A 15,038-nucleotide genomic window follows, 5' to 3' on the forward strand; every position below is an offset into this window, starting at 1 on the left:
TCCTTGCACCTCTTTCTCACAAACTTACACAAAACTTTTGCAGATCGCACATAACTTCACCAATGGATACAATGGGGTAAAGAGAAGACTTACACCATAATGGAAGGCAAAAAGACTCTATAAGACCATCAAGAAGAAAGACAACAAGAAAATCAAGCACATCAATTCAGTCTCTTGCAAACACAACATACACAGTCAAATTTCTTCAACCCATAGGAACATGTGTATGAAATAAACCATGAAATTTATTCCTCAATCCTTCGACATTATCATAATACCAAATAGAAATCTCATATACAAATTTACTTCTCCCATACCCACATACAAAATGCAAACACAGGGAAGACACTATTTTTCCAGAAATCAAATTGTAAATGGTTACAATCCTCTAACCCGGATCTAGAAGTGATGGTAATGACAATTGAAGAAGTGCAATCAATCCAATCCAACTCCAATAATCCAATTCCAAGATCAATCAATCAAGAATCTAAAATCTTCAATCAACATTTGCAGAGATGCCAACCTCTACAACACAACAAAAACCAATAAATAGAAAAATTAAACCAAAACTATAGAAATGCACCGAACAATCAAAATATTCCTAAAAACCATATATTATACTTACCATGCATAAATTCGAGGTAAGTAATATAAAATAGTTTTATTTACTTAACCCCACAAAATCATCCAATCAGATAAAAGGGTAGGTAAACTATATAATATATCATATTTAATATTTTAATCACTCAATCAATAATAAAAGAGGATTAATACATAAAAAACATAAAATAAGCATTATGGGCAAATAAAATATAGAAGCCCAATAATATAATTGCAATTAAATATCAAAGCCTCAACTATATAAATTAATTAAAATAATCCAAAAGGCCCAAATAAATAAATAATAGATAATAAATCAAAACCAATTAATAAATAAGTTTAAAAAAAAAAAAAGCTAACACGATAAAATCCAATTAAATATAAAATCAACCAACATAAGAAAACATTAATAAATTAAATAAATTGAGCTCAATTAATTGTTAATTGAAAGCCAATACAAATAACTATTAAATAATCATCCAAATAATAAAATAACACCTCAAGCAACTCGACATAGGGTCGAACATCGACACAAGACTCTAACCACCAACTTGCGCCACAACACAAACTGACAAGGTAGTCAACTTAAGGCTAGAGTATGAGAGTGAAACACATGCCATCTCCAACAACTTGCCATTGGGATAAGACACGCTCAGATCTGTGAGACCAGGTGGAATTGGTGTCTAGTACCTGTAATCCTGCATCCACCACTAAAAACAATAAAACATATATAGAACACATATACATCATAAATGATCAGGCGAGTGATAGAGAATCGCAACGTCATATCGTGCTCGCAATGAGTGGTATGACATCGTCCCTATCACAAAGACACTAGAAGACAATCATAATCATTGTAGCATCAACTTAGTCATCATAATCATAGAGTAGGGTTAACGTAATCATAATATCATTAAAATCTCATAAGCAATATGATCCATCATGAATAATGAACACATATAAATCATCAAATATAGGTCTATCATCAATATTATGTAAGGTATATCAATCATCCACATAAGTCATCAAACAACATATGTCCACATAAAGTATATAGCATCATCAATATCTTCTGAGATAGAAATAGAGTCCTAAGTAATCATCAAAACATCAACCACATGTCCAAATAAGTCTATCAATGCATAAAACAAAATGCAAGTCTAAGAGGGACACTACACTTATCCCTGAAGAAATCTGGTCTAAGACAAAGCAAACTAGCTAAAAAAACTACTAAAACCTCCTAAATAAGCCCTAAAACCCTAAACCCTAAACCCTAAAGGTTTCATACCTTTTATCCTTTATAGGCTTTAAATTTCTATTTTGATGTTGACTGACCTAGGCAGTCAAATCACTTAACATCTGTCGGCCAAAGGGGACCTTAGTCCATGGCGGGATCGGTTTCTCCTATCCCCTTTTACTAGCAAGCGTGGCTTTATATTTTTCGCCATTTCACAGAATGGGGGACTTTAATTTTGTTCCCCCCATGAAATTGCAAACTCAAGCGGTGACTTAAAGGGCTATTGCCCTTTCGTGGCAGTTAAGACCAATGCAACATTTGAACCCATGAAATGGCAACGAGCCCACAGAGCTGAAAGTAGAACCTTTTTCACCGGGTTGCAGCGGTCAAGTTTTGATTGCTTGATCTTGTGATAGACATCATTGTTTCAGAACAATGCAATAACAAAGGGTTTTCAAGGTTGTGAAATGGAAATAGCTTTCACCATTTCACAAGAACATTAAGTGTTAAGTTTTTAAACACTGTGATGTAGCGATAGACAAAGTGGACCCCGCCCGATATGTGGCATTTTTTGTGCCATAAGATTTTCATAAAGGCCTAATCGGATAGTGGGGTTTTAAAATTTCATTGAGCCCTGTGGAGGGCTATGTGGCACAATCTCACGCATCCATCTGCGCATGCCATGGGAGATCGAGGGGGCAGATTTCAAACTTGACAGACATGTAAGAATTTAATTTTTTGCACGGGGTAGCTGCCGACTGGGTGGTCGAATTCAATTTTTGGCCTAGTCGGTACCCCAAATCTAATCAGATTTTAGCCCAACTGCCAAGAATTTTTACCATTACTTCAGAAGTGACCTCGAGGATGATTTTGGATGCCACCCTGCGACTATTCAATGCAGATTGAGGACTTTTGTGCCCTGCAAGTTGATCTCAAACACATCATACGAATAGTTTTTCCCTTCATCCACATATATTTTGTTTCTTCCCAGATATGGAGGATATTATTAGATTGTAACTCATATAATCAAATCAATTTATTGATCTGATCATCTCCTTCTGATATTTTGTAACCTAACCCTAGTAGGGTTAGAGTTTCTTAACTATAATTTATCCCGGTTATACCTGAACTATAAAGGCGATTTTGTACCCCTGTTACAAGGATATTCTTTTCTATCTCAGAATACAACCTTGCCTTGCATTAATAGAATTTACTTGTCTTAGCTTGTTTCAGTTCAAACAAATTGTGTAATGTCTTTACCTTCTTGTCTAAATACACATTCATTTGTTTTCTTAGCATAGGTGATTGTGTTGAACCACCTTTGGATATCATTTGTGAACTATTTTCAGTTCCTCTTGTTATCTTATAAGAATTCTAACCTTCACTTATTCTTAGGGTGCCGATTTAGGTTGAAACTAATGTATATCTTGGGTAGTTTTAGTGATGTTATGTGCAATTATAGGTAGGGAAGATCACAACTTCAATCTAGGAGTGAACATATTCTCTTTTCAAGCATTCCTTCTTCCCCCTTTTCCCCCCTCAAATCAATAAATTAGGATTTATATGTGCTGGGTTAGACCACCACCTGCATCTAAAATGATAAGGAAGCTGACCTTCTCCAGAGATAGCCTCAATTATGCAAGGTCCCACATTTAGAGGCTATTTAAATGTGTCACAAGGTTGATGATCAAGGTTGTTCATCAAGCGGGCAGACCTTTGTGACAACAATTCCATTTATATCTACTCACCCATTCTTGGACTATGCTTCATTTGCTAAAGTTCTATAATGGATCTTCACGGTCCATTGTCCCGAGTTTCTAGTTATGCATGTCTAATAGAGTTTTATGTCTTCTTATGTTTTGTTTCATTCTTATGTTTTGCTTCATTAATGTATTTTTATCCCATAGATAGGGATATATCCTCTATGTAGATGTTGTTTCATTTTTGTGATGTATTCTCCTTTATAGAGATTGTTATTACTTATTCTTCTATATTAGACACATTTACTACATTTATCCATGATTTAAATATTGCCTCCACTTTGTATGATTAGTGAGAGATGTGTTCATAAACATCATGATGTTATACCTTTAAGTTCTCTTCCTTCACATTGCTTTGGTTCATGATGGTGATGACATAACCTTACCTTCTAGGGATATATATAGGAATGATGGTTTATACAGTCTTTAGTAATTCATATGTTTCTCCTACATGTCATAATAGTTCCATTTCTATCTCCTTAGATTAATGTTCACTTAATGATGTGTCTTTTAAGGTAGATAAGGATGGTGATCCACATGAGCTACTTTATTTAATACATGTGATAATATGGTTTGTGAGGATATTCCTTTTCCATATCATCGTGTCTATAGTTATTTCTTATAGTGACCTAGTGATACATTACATCATGATAACATACATTATGGTGCTCATCATTCAATTCTCATGTAAATGCTATTTTTGCTTCATTACATATTTCTTCATTACATCATGATATTGTTCCCTTAGGTGAGGAGTTTTTACATAATGATTTTGATGGTTCTACTAATGTATCTCCACATGTTAGATTATTTTTACATGTTAATTTTTTTTATGCAAATAGATATATTGAGAGTGGGGTGGGGAGTGAATAAATACACACCAATTTTAACTTTAAAAACAATATAATATCAAAACCATTACTACATCTCACAATATCATTAATACAATTATGCAAGAGATGAGCACATTTACACATCAACACATGACAACACATTTACGTGGAAATCTAGAAGTGAAAAATCATAGTGATAAAGGTTGCTTGGATATATGAGCCCCAAATCCAACTCAACAAAATAATATGAACTTACAATGATTTTGCAAGCATCGTCCCACATGAATTTCAGCCTAAGTTGGAGACACCAATCCCCTAATTCAAAGAATTGAGTATCAACTCAAATTACAAGGCACCAACCTCAATTACAAACAAGATATATAAGAAATATAAAAGATATGTCATGCAATCCTTCCAAACTCAATATTCATCATCTGTCTAATCTAACCTGCTTCAAAATACTCTCATAGTTTGTATAGTATATGCATCTTAGTTTGGACACTTCATTACATCTATACTTCTCTTTATTAAGTATACAACTTACAAAACTTTTTCCACCACAACTAAACGTTGGAATGGAGTTTATATATATATATGCATTCCAATACTCATTATGCCCTCATGTTAGCCTATAAATTGCTTACAATGTCTGCAAGTTGGCTAAAAGTGCATTCCTTAATTCAAATGTGTAGTCAGTTCAATCCTAAAGCCAACATGTTACTCTAGGAGTAAGATCATGCCATGTGTTAACCAATATGAACTCAATTGGTCCCAAACTACCTTCACATTCTTTCTTCAACTAGCTCACATTTCCTTTCTTTGGCGCATCTAATTGAAACTCTTGCACAATCAACAAGCTAACAGAGTGTGCACTGTTATTTCCAAGTTTGTATATGCTTGACCAAAGCCATTGAAACTTGAATATAACATTCTTCATGTGTAACTTTACTTCCAAACCACAAGCCATAACTATCATTTGTGGTAGAATGCGGTACCCAAAAACATGATAGTGCAACATAATACAAATACTATCCCTAAGCAACATTTTTCAGAAACACAAGGAAAAGACTTCTAGACCTCCACAAATGCACTACTCATTTAGGAATAACATATACCAATATATAATAATAACATTAAGAGATCTATATGTATATGGTGAAAAATATGATGATGACAAACTATTGCATAACCACAAAGATCCAACCACAAGAAAAACCCTAGTTCTACAACAAAAGAATTCACCATACACCAATGAAGAAACCTAAGAACATACAAATCAACAAATTGAAACAATAATACCATTGGCATGTCAAGTAGGGTTTGATCTCCATTGTCTCCTATCTGCATTGATCTTGTTTGATATATTTGCTCTCAGATTTTTGTATTGTGCACAAGAGATCAACAAAGAACAAATTGTTATGTCACTCTTGATGGATGGTACACTAGAGCCTTTTCTTATCACTTTGTGCTCCTCAACCACTTTCAGCACAAGGTGAGAATATCTTTTCCCTTCTTCCTTGCATCCTTGTCAAATGCTAGTCTTGTTGAACATAAGCAGGATCTTGTCAAAAGCCATGTCTTGCATGAAGGTTTAATCCTTCTTATTTTCAAACATGTTAAATATTTTCTACCTATGTCTTCCTCCCCCCCAAGGTTAATATTGACTCAGATGATGCTTAGTCCTTGAAGGATGATTACAATACTAATACTAATGATGATGATTTTTCTCCTTCTGTGTCCCCCCTAAATCTAAGGGTAAAGCCATTGTTGTTAAAATTCTTAAAACAAAAAAACATCGTAGATCCAACTCCCCTCCCCCTATCTGGAGTCTTCACTTGGGCCTTAAGTCTACTAGTGTTTTGGTTTATAACTCTCTAAGCTAGAGTAAGCTTCCCTCTCCTTCGACTTCTAATGAATCCCCTCCTGACCAAAATATTGAGAGTTGTCCGTCCTTTTCAAATACCCTTGACCCTTCCTCACATTTGCTCATTTCCGAGAAGGAGTATATTACTGATGTCCTGGCCTTAGCCAGAGATGGGTGGTGGATACCTTTAAGATCTTTGAGTGGTTTTTCCATGAGATCAAAGATATCCAGTTGAAACAAAGAGTTGACAACAGTAACTTGGAGGTTGTTAAAGAAAAGGTTAAGCAAATGGATAAAGTGCAGGTATTTGATGAGAATAGCCCCTGGTTTGAGAAGGAGAAGGCCTCTATCATCAATTGCCTTAAGACCACTATGGAGGCTTTTGATAATTTCAAAAAATCCTATGAAGTTAGGATGGCAATTCAGGAACAACAAATTGAAAAAATAAAGGAATCCATCAAAGCTGTTGTTAAAACTAGTCATGGTGTAATTGGTGCCATAGTGGAAAGTTTCAAGAAAAGGATTAGCAGTCTTCAAGAGAAGCTTTAGTTGAAAGATGTGGTGGATGTGGACATAAATAATGATCAGGATATCTCTTTGGGCCCCAACAAAAGGACTAGAGGCACCCTAAAGAGAAAGGTTTGGGACCTCATCCTAACTTTCAAAAGCTTAAGAAGATCACTGACACCATGATTGAGATTGAAAAAAGAGATGACAAATTCTATGAAATTGTTGGACTAGTGTTGGTGTTTTGTTGTCCCTATGCTAGTTTCGGCTCTGTTGGTCTTTTAATTGTTTGGTTTTATCTGTTGGTTTCTGGTTGTTATTTTGGTATGTTTAGCATATGCCCCTTTGTTGTATTGAGGCTTAATTGTTTTCTATGGGGTTGTTTGGATTTTGTGGTCTTTTTGGCTTAATCCTTTGAACTAAGTATGGACTACTCTGTGCTTTATTGTTAAAGGGTTATAGGTCCCTTCAAAATCTATTTTTGCCTTAATAAAAAACAAAGAATGGATTGTGGTTGTAAAGTCGCTTGATTGCATAAAGATTGCTGGATTAGATTAGTTAGGGTTTGTAAAGTGGAAAATTGAACCCTAGGTGTTCCCCCACTCCAAGGAGAGAGAAAGGAGGTCACTAGGGTTGACGGTTTTCACTTAGGAGAGACTTTACATTCAAAAGAGGGGTTGAAACTCACAAGATCCAATCCCACACAATGCAAGATTGAATTCTAAATGAGTTTCAAGGGTTGAGACATCAAGGATACCCTCTTTTGTAAAGAATGTAGATAGAAGGATTGAACTAGGAGTGTATGTAAAAGTAAGAAAGATTCGCTTGTAGACGGAGATAGGGACACAGGATGAAGCTACGGACCTGAAATTAGTAGTAAAATGTAGAGACGATGCTGTCCTGCAAATTTGAGCGAAAGTTGACGGGACAATGGCGCCCGGAGTGCACACGGTCCTCCGAAAAATCCGCGAAACGAAGGGGGATCTATTCATCTCTACACAAGGATTCCAGATCTTCAATTACAGCCACGTACTTGCAACCTACACATAGAAAAGAGAGGACGATTGGGGGGTTAGGGATTAGGGGTTTGCCTTTAGGTCAAACCCCGGTTTTGGAATTAACCAAGAAATGAGAATGTTGTAAATGTAAGTGTTTGTAATGTAATCAAGTACTGATACCTTGTTGTAAGAATGTTTGTATTCTTACATGCGAAGGTGTAATGATGTTGTATGTTGTATGTTGTAGGTGATCTCCTCTTCAATGGTTGAATCCTTGTCTTGAATGCAACACCTAGCCTTGAATGGAGACTTAGAATGCTCAATTGCTTGAAGGAATGCTTGAATGCTTGAATGTTTGAATGTCGCTTCCGCTTCTTGCATACATATGTTTTTCCCTTTGCACCTATATATTTCACCCTCTCTTTCTGGGAGGGGAAATGTAGTTTATATACTTGTCAATTAGGGTTAGGAGACTGATTTTTCTGACCTTAGGCCGACCTAGGAACATTATTTTCCAAATTGCAAACTTAAAGACCCGATGCCCAACAAGAGACCGGGCCCAAAATAGGGCCAAGGACTAGGGCGCTGGGCGCCATGGTCCCACCTCCTGGGACAACAGGGTGCAAGGAGGATTAGGCCAAGGTGCAGAAAGATGCAGTTTTTGATGTCGTAAATAGGTTTCGGGGTCTCCATTCAGGTTCAACGTTGCGCCACCATCGTGAAGACCCAAATGCAGTCAAAATTGCAAATGTCGCAATTTTAGGACGCTACAGGGTTGTGAAAGGATAAAGGAATCCTCTTATATAGAAGACACTTTAGAAAATGGAGGGATAAGATTAAGAGGTGAAAGAAATAAAAGGTTGGATAGGATTAAAGGGTAGGTAAAAGAAATAATAAAATAATGAAGGGGTAGGTAGAGGGAAATTAAGAGATAAATGACATGTGTCATGAAGAGAAAAAGCTAATGAATTAATTACATAAATAATTTTGATTTTAATTAATAGAGGAAGTGGGACCAATTAATAAATAAAATATTGATTTAATTTAGGGAAAATATAACTTAAATAAATAATAATCTATTTAATCAACAAAAGTCTTAGGATAAAATAATTAAATAAATAAAATATTTATTTCATTAATCTAGGACAATTTTAGGTGTCTACACTATACAATCATATTATACTCTGTCTCTCAGTCTAACATAAATCAATCTCTTTAACATCAATGACAAGACTATATTCAACAATCTCCCCCTTTTTGATTGATGACAACAACAAAATATGCTTTCCCTACAAATAGCACTTGATTCTCTATCTATCTCTACCCTTTGTGGAATGTCATGTCTAATTTATTTTGGCACATTCTCTCCCCCTTTGACATCAATGGAAAATGGCTACTTGGATCCCTCCTTTGATATTGTCTCTCCACCTGTTTGGTACAATCTATGCACTATTTCATTCTGCATTGCAAGACCATTATGTCTACTTGTACAATAGAGAGTCAACATTCCCCCTAAACTTGTACTTCCTCTTAAATTAAGAGGAGGGAGATATCACTCCCATCTTATAGTTAAGATAATTGTATCACCATACTCTCTTTTCTTGTACCATGACCAACTTTCATCTTTTTGTCACAAAAGGAATTATGTTCCTTCAACTCACTAAGGTTATACTCATTACTTTGTGTTTTGCTTCCTTCTACAATAACCTTGCTAGTGCTTTCTTCTATGATTTTACATCCTTCCACATTGGATGAAGAACTGTAGCCTTTGTCACTTGTTCTGCCACTCTTCTCAATTTGTGCATGTTTTGCTCTTTGTCTCATTATTCTAATTAGTATAGGTTCTTTCTTTCCTATCTAGTTTAGAAGGCTTCACAAAAAGACTTTTATAATGCCTAGAAATGTGTCCAAAATTGTTACACATGTAACATATGATATTGAAATCAAACAAAAGAAACAAATGTATTTCTGCTCACAAAGTTATTATTCCTTGCAGGGAACCTTGTACAATATTCTTGTAGGGATCCTTCTACAATCTACCACCTTATGAGAAAAATGATTGCAATTAAAATAGTAGTCTAGAAAGGGATAAGTGAACTTGGTAAAAGTGCATGTCCTGCTGAATTTTTTTTCTAGATCTCTTCTTCTGTCTATGATCTTGAATGAAATGCCATCTTCCTTCTTGTTGTTCTTAGACACCTTGGATTGATCATATCTTGAACTTCTAGAGCTATTATCATCATATTTTTTTGTAATTGTCTTCAAGGGATACTTAATAGCCTTACTATTATGATTTTCATTAAATCCAAAACTGGGCTTGACATGTGACATGATCTATAACTATTTATGATCCCATCTAGAATCTCAATACCTTTTCCAAAATTCATTTGCTCAATTGATTGTTTTCCTTCTCCAAATCCTTTCTCAAAGATGCCACTTTTTCTTTAAGTCGTTTATAGTCCTTCTCTTTAGCATTTAATTTTTTGTTTTGTCATCTTCTATCCTTTTTTATTCTTCCAATTGAACTTTAAAATCTATGATCAATCTCTAATTTTTCTCAAGCTTTAATTTCTTCTAAAATTTGCAAGCCTTGTTTTTCAATTCCTTTCTTAATATTCTTGATCTCCCTATGAGTATAATGAAGTTCTTCCTCAAAATCCACTTCAACTTCTTCATTTCTAGAAAATATATTTTTTGCATCAATATCTAGGTTTTCCATCCCCATGAATAGGCCTCCTTCCTTTTTATTTTTACTTCCAAAGGTGCACAAATCATACTCATCAAATGAGTAACCATCTTCCTTTGCATAGAAGCTATGCTTGTTGATATTCCTCCTATATTTTGACTCCTTATGGATCTCCTTTTGGTCATCACTACTTGTTCTAAAAGTACAATTAGAAGGAATGTGACCAATTTTATCACAATTAAAATTTTTTAAGGATAACTTACCTTTATGATTTTCGGAGCTCCTTTCTAACTTTCTAACAAAATTTGCTTCTTCAAGATCTAATTCATTGCTAAATTTTGAATCTTCACTCTTCTTTGATGTCTAGGAAACTGCCTTCTCTCTTGAAATTTTATCATTCACAATACTCATCTCATATGCAATTAGTGTCCCATATAACTCATCCATTTTCAAACTATTTATTTCTTTGGTTTCTTGTAGCATAAAAACTTTTGAATTAAACCTAGAGGGAAGAGATCTTACTGCCTTTTTTTAAAATAACTAATTATTTCATTTCTTCACCAAATCCTCTAATGGTATTAACAATTTCATCAACTTAGAGTAGGTATCCACTAATATTTTTTCCCTCCATCTTCATACTTTCAAACAACCCTCGGTAAATATGGAGTTTTTCTTCCTTGACTTTATTATCATCTTCATAAATATTATGAAGCTTGTCCCATATCTCTGTTATCCTAGAGTACATTATCTTTACAAACTCAAAGAGACAAATCATATTAAATAACATTCATTTCTTTTGCATTAATCTCGCATGCCTTCCTTCCTACTTGATCTCTTGGATGATTTTTTGGAATCTCATAACTATTTGCAATGAATTGCTAAACATCAAACCCTAGAGCCACTATATAGGCTCATTTTCTCCCACTTTAAAACACATAATTGGATCCATCAAATACTGGTGCCTTGTTTGAAGAAATACCTTCTTGATCAACTATTTGTACCATCTCAAATCTATCTCAATTTGTTAAGCTTCTCGAAGGAACTTAGCTTTGATACAATTATTATGCATGCATAGATATACTAAGAGGGGGTGAATCAGTATATACCAATTTTAGTTCAAAACCAATGCAACATTGAAACCATTATTGGATCTCATATTATCATTAAGACAATTATGCAAGAGATAAACACATTTATATATCAACACAAGAGAAAATTAGTTTAATGTGAAAGCCTAGAGGGAAAAAATACAATGAGAAATGATACTTGGATCTATTGCTCAAATCTAGTCTCAAAAAATATTAATAAACTTGCAATGATTTGACATGCACCAACCCATAAGAATTTCAACCTGATTTTGAGACACTAATGTTGAACACTTTCGGATGTTGAGAAAAGGTGAGGGTGAATCAACATATATTAAAACTTAACCATTCATTCAACATTCATTCCAATTATCATGTGTGCAAAAGTAAGCAAAAGAAAGAAAAGCACCAATCACACAATGACACCAATATTTTACGTGGAAAACCCAATCAGGGTAAAACCATAGTGGGAACTGTCTCACTATATGGAAAAATGATTACAAAGTTTTAGGCTCAAGGCCAAGGAAGCGAACTACTTTTGATTGTGACTTGTAGGCTAAGGCGCACAACCTTAGGGCAAGATACAAAGGACTTGTGAAACACTGAAGATCACTTTTGGAGGGCAAGATATAATGGATCTGATTACAAAGAGTAATTGTTGGTGAATTTAGTAGAAGCACATCCTCTAAAATGTTGATTATAGTTCACTATTCCAAACATTTGAAAATGACTTCATTACTACTCATCTATACTTGCACACCTTCACATTTATTTGACACACCATACACAACTTTTCATTCAACTCATTTGACTCATTCCATCCTACAAAATATTTCTTCCTTTATATATCACCCGCTCAAAGAAAATGCATCAATTAGGTCGGCCTAATTAGATGTAATGTGTAGAGTATAAACCGTTAGTCCAAAAAAATTCTCCAAATCAATGTAGAAGGGGAACAAGATGTGTGAAGAATCACATCATGTCAGCACACCTTTGTCACTTTCTCTTCATCCACCTGTGGTGGGCCCGCGGGGTTAGGGATCACCCGGTACAGTGCATTGGGGCTTGTTTCCTTCTCGCCAGGTCGTGATGCTATCACAAACAAGTCTTCAACTTTTAGTACCATTTTCAAACATGGTCCCAAAGTTGCACTGTACTCCTCCAAATCTACCTCTTCTTCCAAGTCGACTGGCTCCTCTTCCTTCTCGTCAAGTTCTGCCTTTCTTTTAGCCTCTTCTTCTTCATCAATGTCATACATAATATAGCCTTCATGGAATCCTTTGTATGGAGCTCTCTTCCTCTAATGCCCTGTGATCCTTATCCATATGGCCAAATCACTGAAATAGGCATTTATAAGGTGCTTGTGAGTTCTAGGTACCACAATGCCCTTGAGTTGTTTGGGTACGAGTATTTATTCTATGAATGTGAGTGGCTTAGCCCAATATTCATCATGTCTATAAGGTTCTGCAGTGACCATAGGATCTTCCTCCACTTTTTTTACCTCTTCCAATAGTCCAGGCTTCCTTTGTTGCATACCCCAACATGTTGATTGATATGCCTGATTTATCACGTTCCCAATACAATTTCAACTTTGAGTCGTTTAAAGGGTCGCATATTGGGTTATCATCCAAGGTGGAAATCTTTACTGCTCCATTCTTCCCCACTTCTCTAATTTTATAGGGCCCCAACCAACAAAATTTGAGCTTACTAGGTCAAAGTTTGTTGCGATAGTTATACTTCAGAACCAACTGACTGGGACATAAGTTCGTCTGCCGAAGGTGTTTGTCATTCCAGTACTTCCATTAGCATTGGGCTACTTTTGTCACCCACTATGCCATCATCTGATGATCATCTAACTTGGTGAGGTTCGTAAGATAGGCACTTAGATTCTCCTCATCTCCCAGCTGATTGTCAACAACAATTCATAGGCTTGGTATGGTACACTCTACCAGTGTTGACACCATGGCTTCCTGGCCATACATAAGTTGGAACAGGGTGTGACTCATCATCACCTTGTATGTTGTGCAGTATGCCCAAAGTACTACGGGGAGATGCTCCTCCTAGTCCTCCTATTCTACTTCACACGACTTTTAAGTGATGGAGACGAGGATCTTATTTGTGGCTTTTGCTTGGACGTTTGCCCATAGATAGTATGAACTGAATAAATTATGGAAGATTCCAAATTCTATTGTCATCATCCAAATGACCTGGTTAACAAAATGAACTCCTCAATCACTTATAATTTGAATTGGAATCCCAAACCTAGTCACAATTTGCTCATACAGGAACCTTGTCGTATTGATGGTAGTTTTGTTTAGGAGAGCTCTCGCTTTAGCCCACTTGGTGAGATATTCGGTAGCCACAAAAATGTACCAACATTTGTGCATATTGCTCACCTTCAGAGGTCCTACAAAATCCAATCTCCAACTTTCAAACAGTTCTTGCGGTTGGGAGGGAAATAGGGGTATGAAATCCCACTTTAGTGGTTTTTCCATACAGTGACATGTATCATACCCCACAACCCATTCTCATGCATCATTATGCAAGGTTGTCCACCACAACCTTGCCAATAGTACCTTTCATGCAGTAGCATCAGGTCCCATGTGGCCTCTCACAAGCCCATCATGAGCTTCCTTTAGTACACTCAAAATTTCTTCCTGCATCACAAATCTTCACAGGATCTGGTCTGGTCCCATCTTGTATAGTAGGCCATTGAATTAGTTGGAAGGTTTTAATTTTCAGTGCCAACTTACATTGTTCCCTCGATGGCATGTCCTGAGGAAATATCAAGGTGGATAGGTACTCACCAATTCTCTCGTACTAGGGAGGTAGTACGATGGTTTGGAACAAAGGAGCATCTGGAAAGTCCTCATTTAATCCTTCCGTGAGTTCTCCAGATTTGATCCTTGACATTTTGTCTGCAATGACATCTTCCTAGGTCGTACCATGATGGTGAATGTGAACTCTTGAAGTAATAACAACCATCGGCTTACTCGTCCCTGGATTATTGGCTTATTTACCAAATACATCAAAGCTTGATGGTCCATATAAAAAGTGAATGGTGTCGCAAGGAGGTAGTGGCATAACTTCTGTATGGAGTACACCATTCCTAGTGCCTCTCTCTCTGTCGTGTTGTAGTTCTGCTTGGCCTTGGAAAGTAGTCGGCTGGTGAAAAAAATGGGGTGATCCAATCTCTATACACCCACTTGTGCCAGAGTAGCACCGATGACATAATTGGAGGCGTCCATGTGAACATGGAACTCCTTATCCCAGTCAGGGTACACGAGGATTGGTGCACTCACTAGTCATGATTTTAACTCCTTAAAAGCTTTTTCCTGTTCTGTCCCCCACTTGAATGGTTCTCCTTTCCCTATTAGCTTGTCCAATGGACAAGATACTTGTGCAAATCTCTTGATAAACCTCCTATAGTAGTCGACATGTCCGAGAAAGGATTTCACCACCGTGACA

Source organism: Cryptomeria japonica, chromosome 3 (genome assembly GCF_030272615.1).
Source record: "Cryptomeria japonica chromosome 3, Sugi_1.0, whole genome shotgun sequence".
Lineage (NCBI taxonomy): Eukaryota > Viridiplantae > Streptophyta > Pinopsida > Cupressales > Cupressaceae > Cryptomeria > Cryptomeria japonica.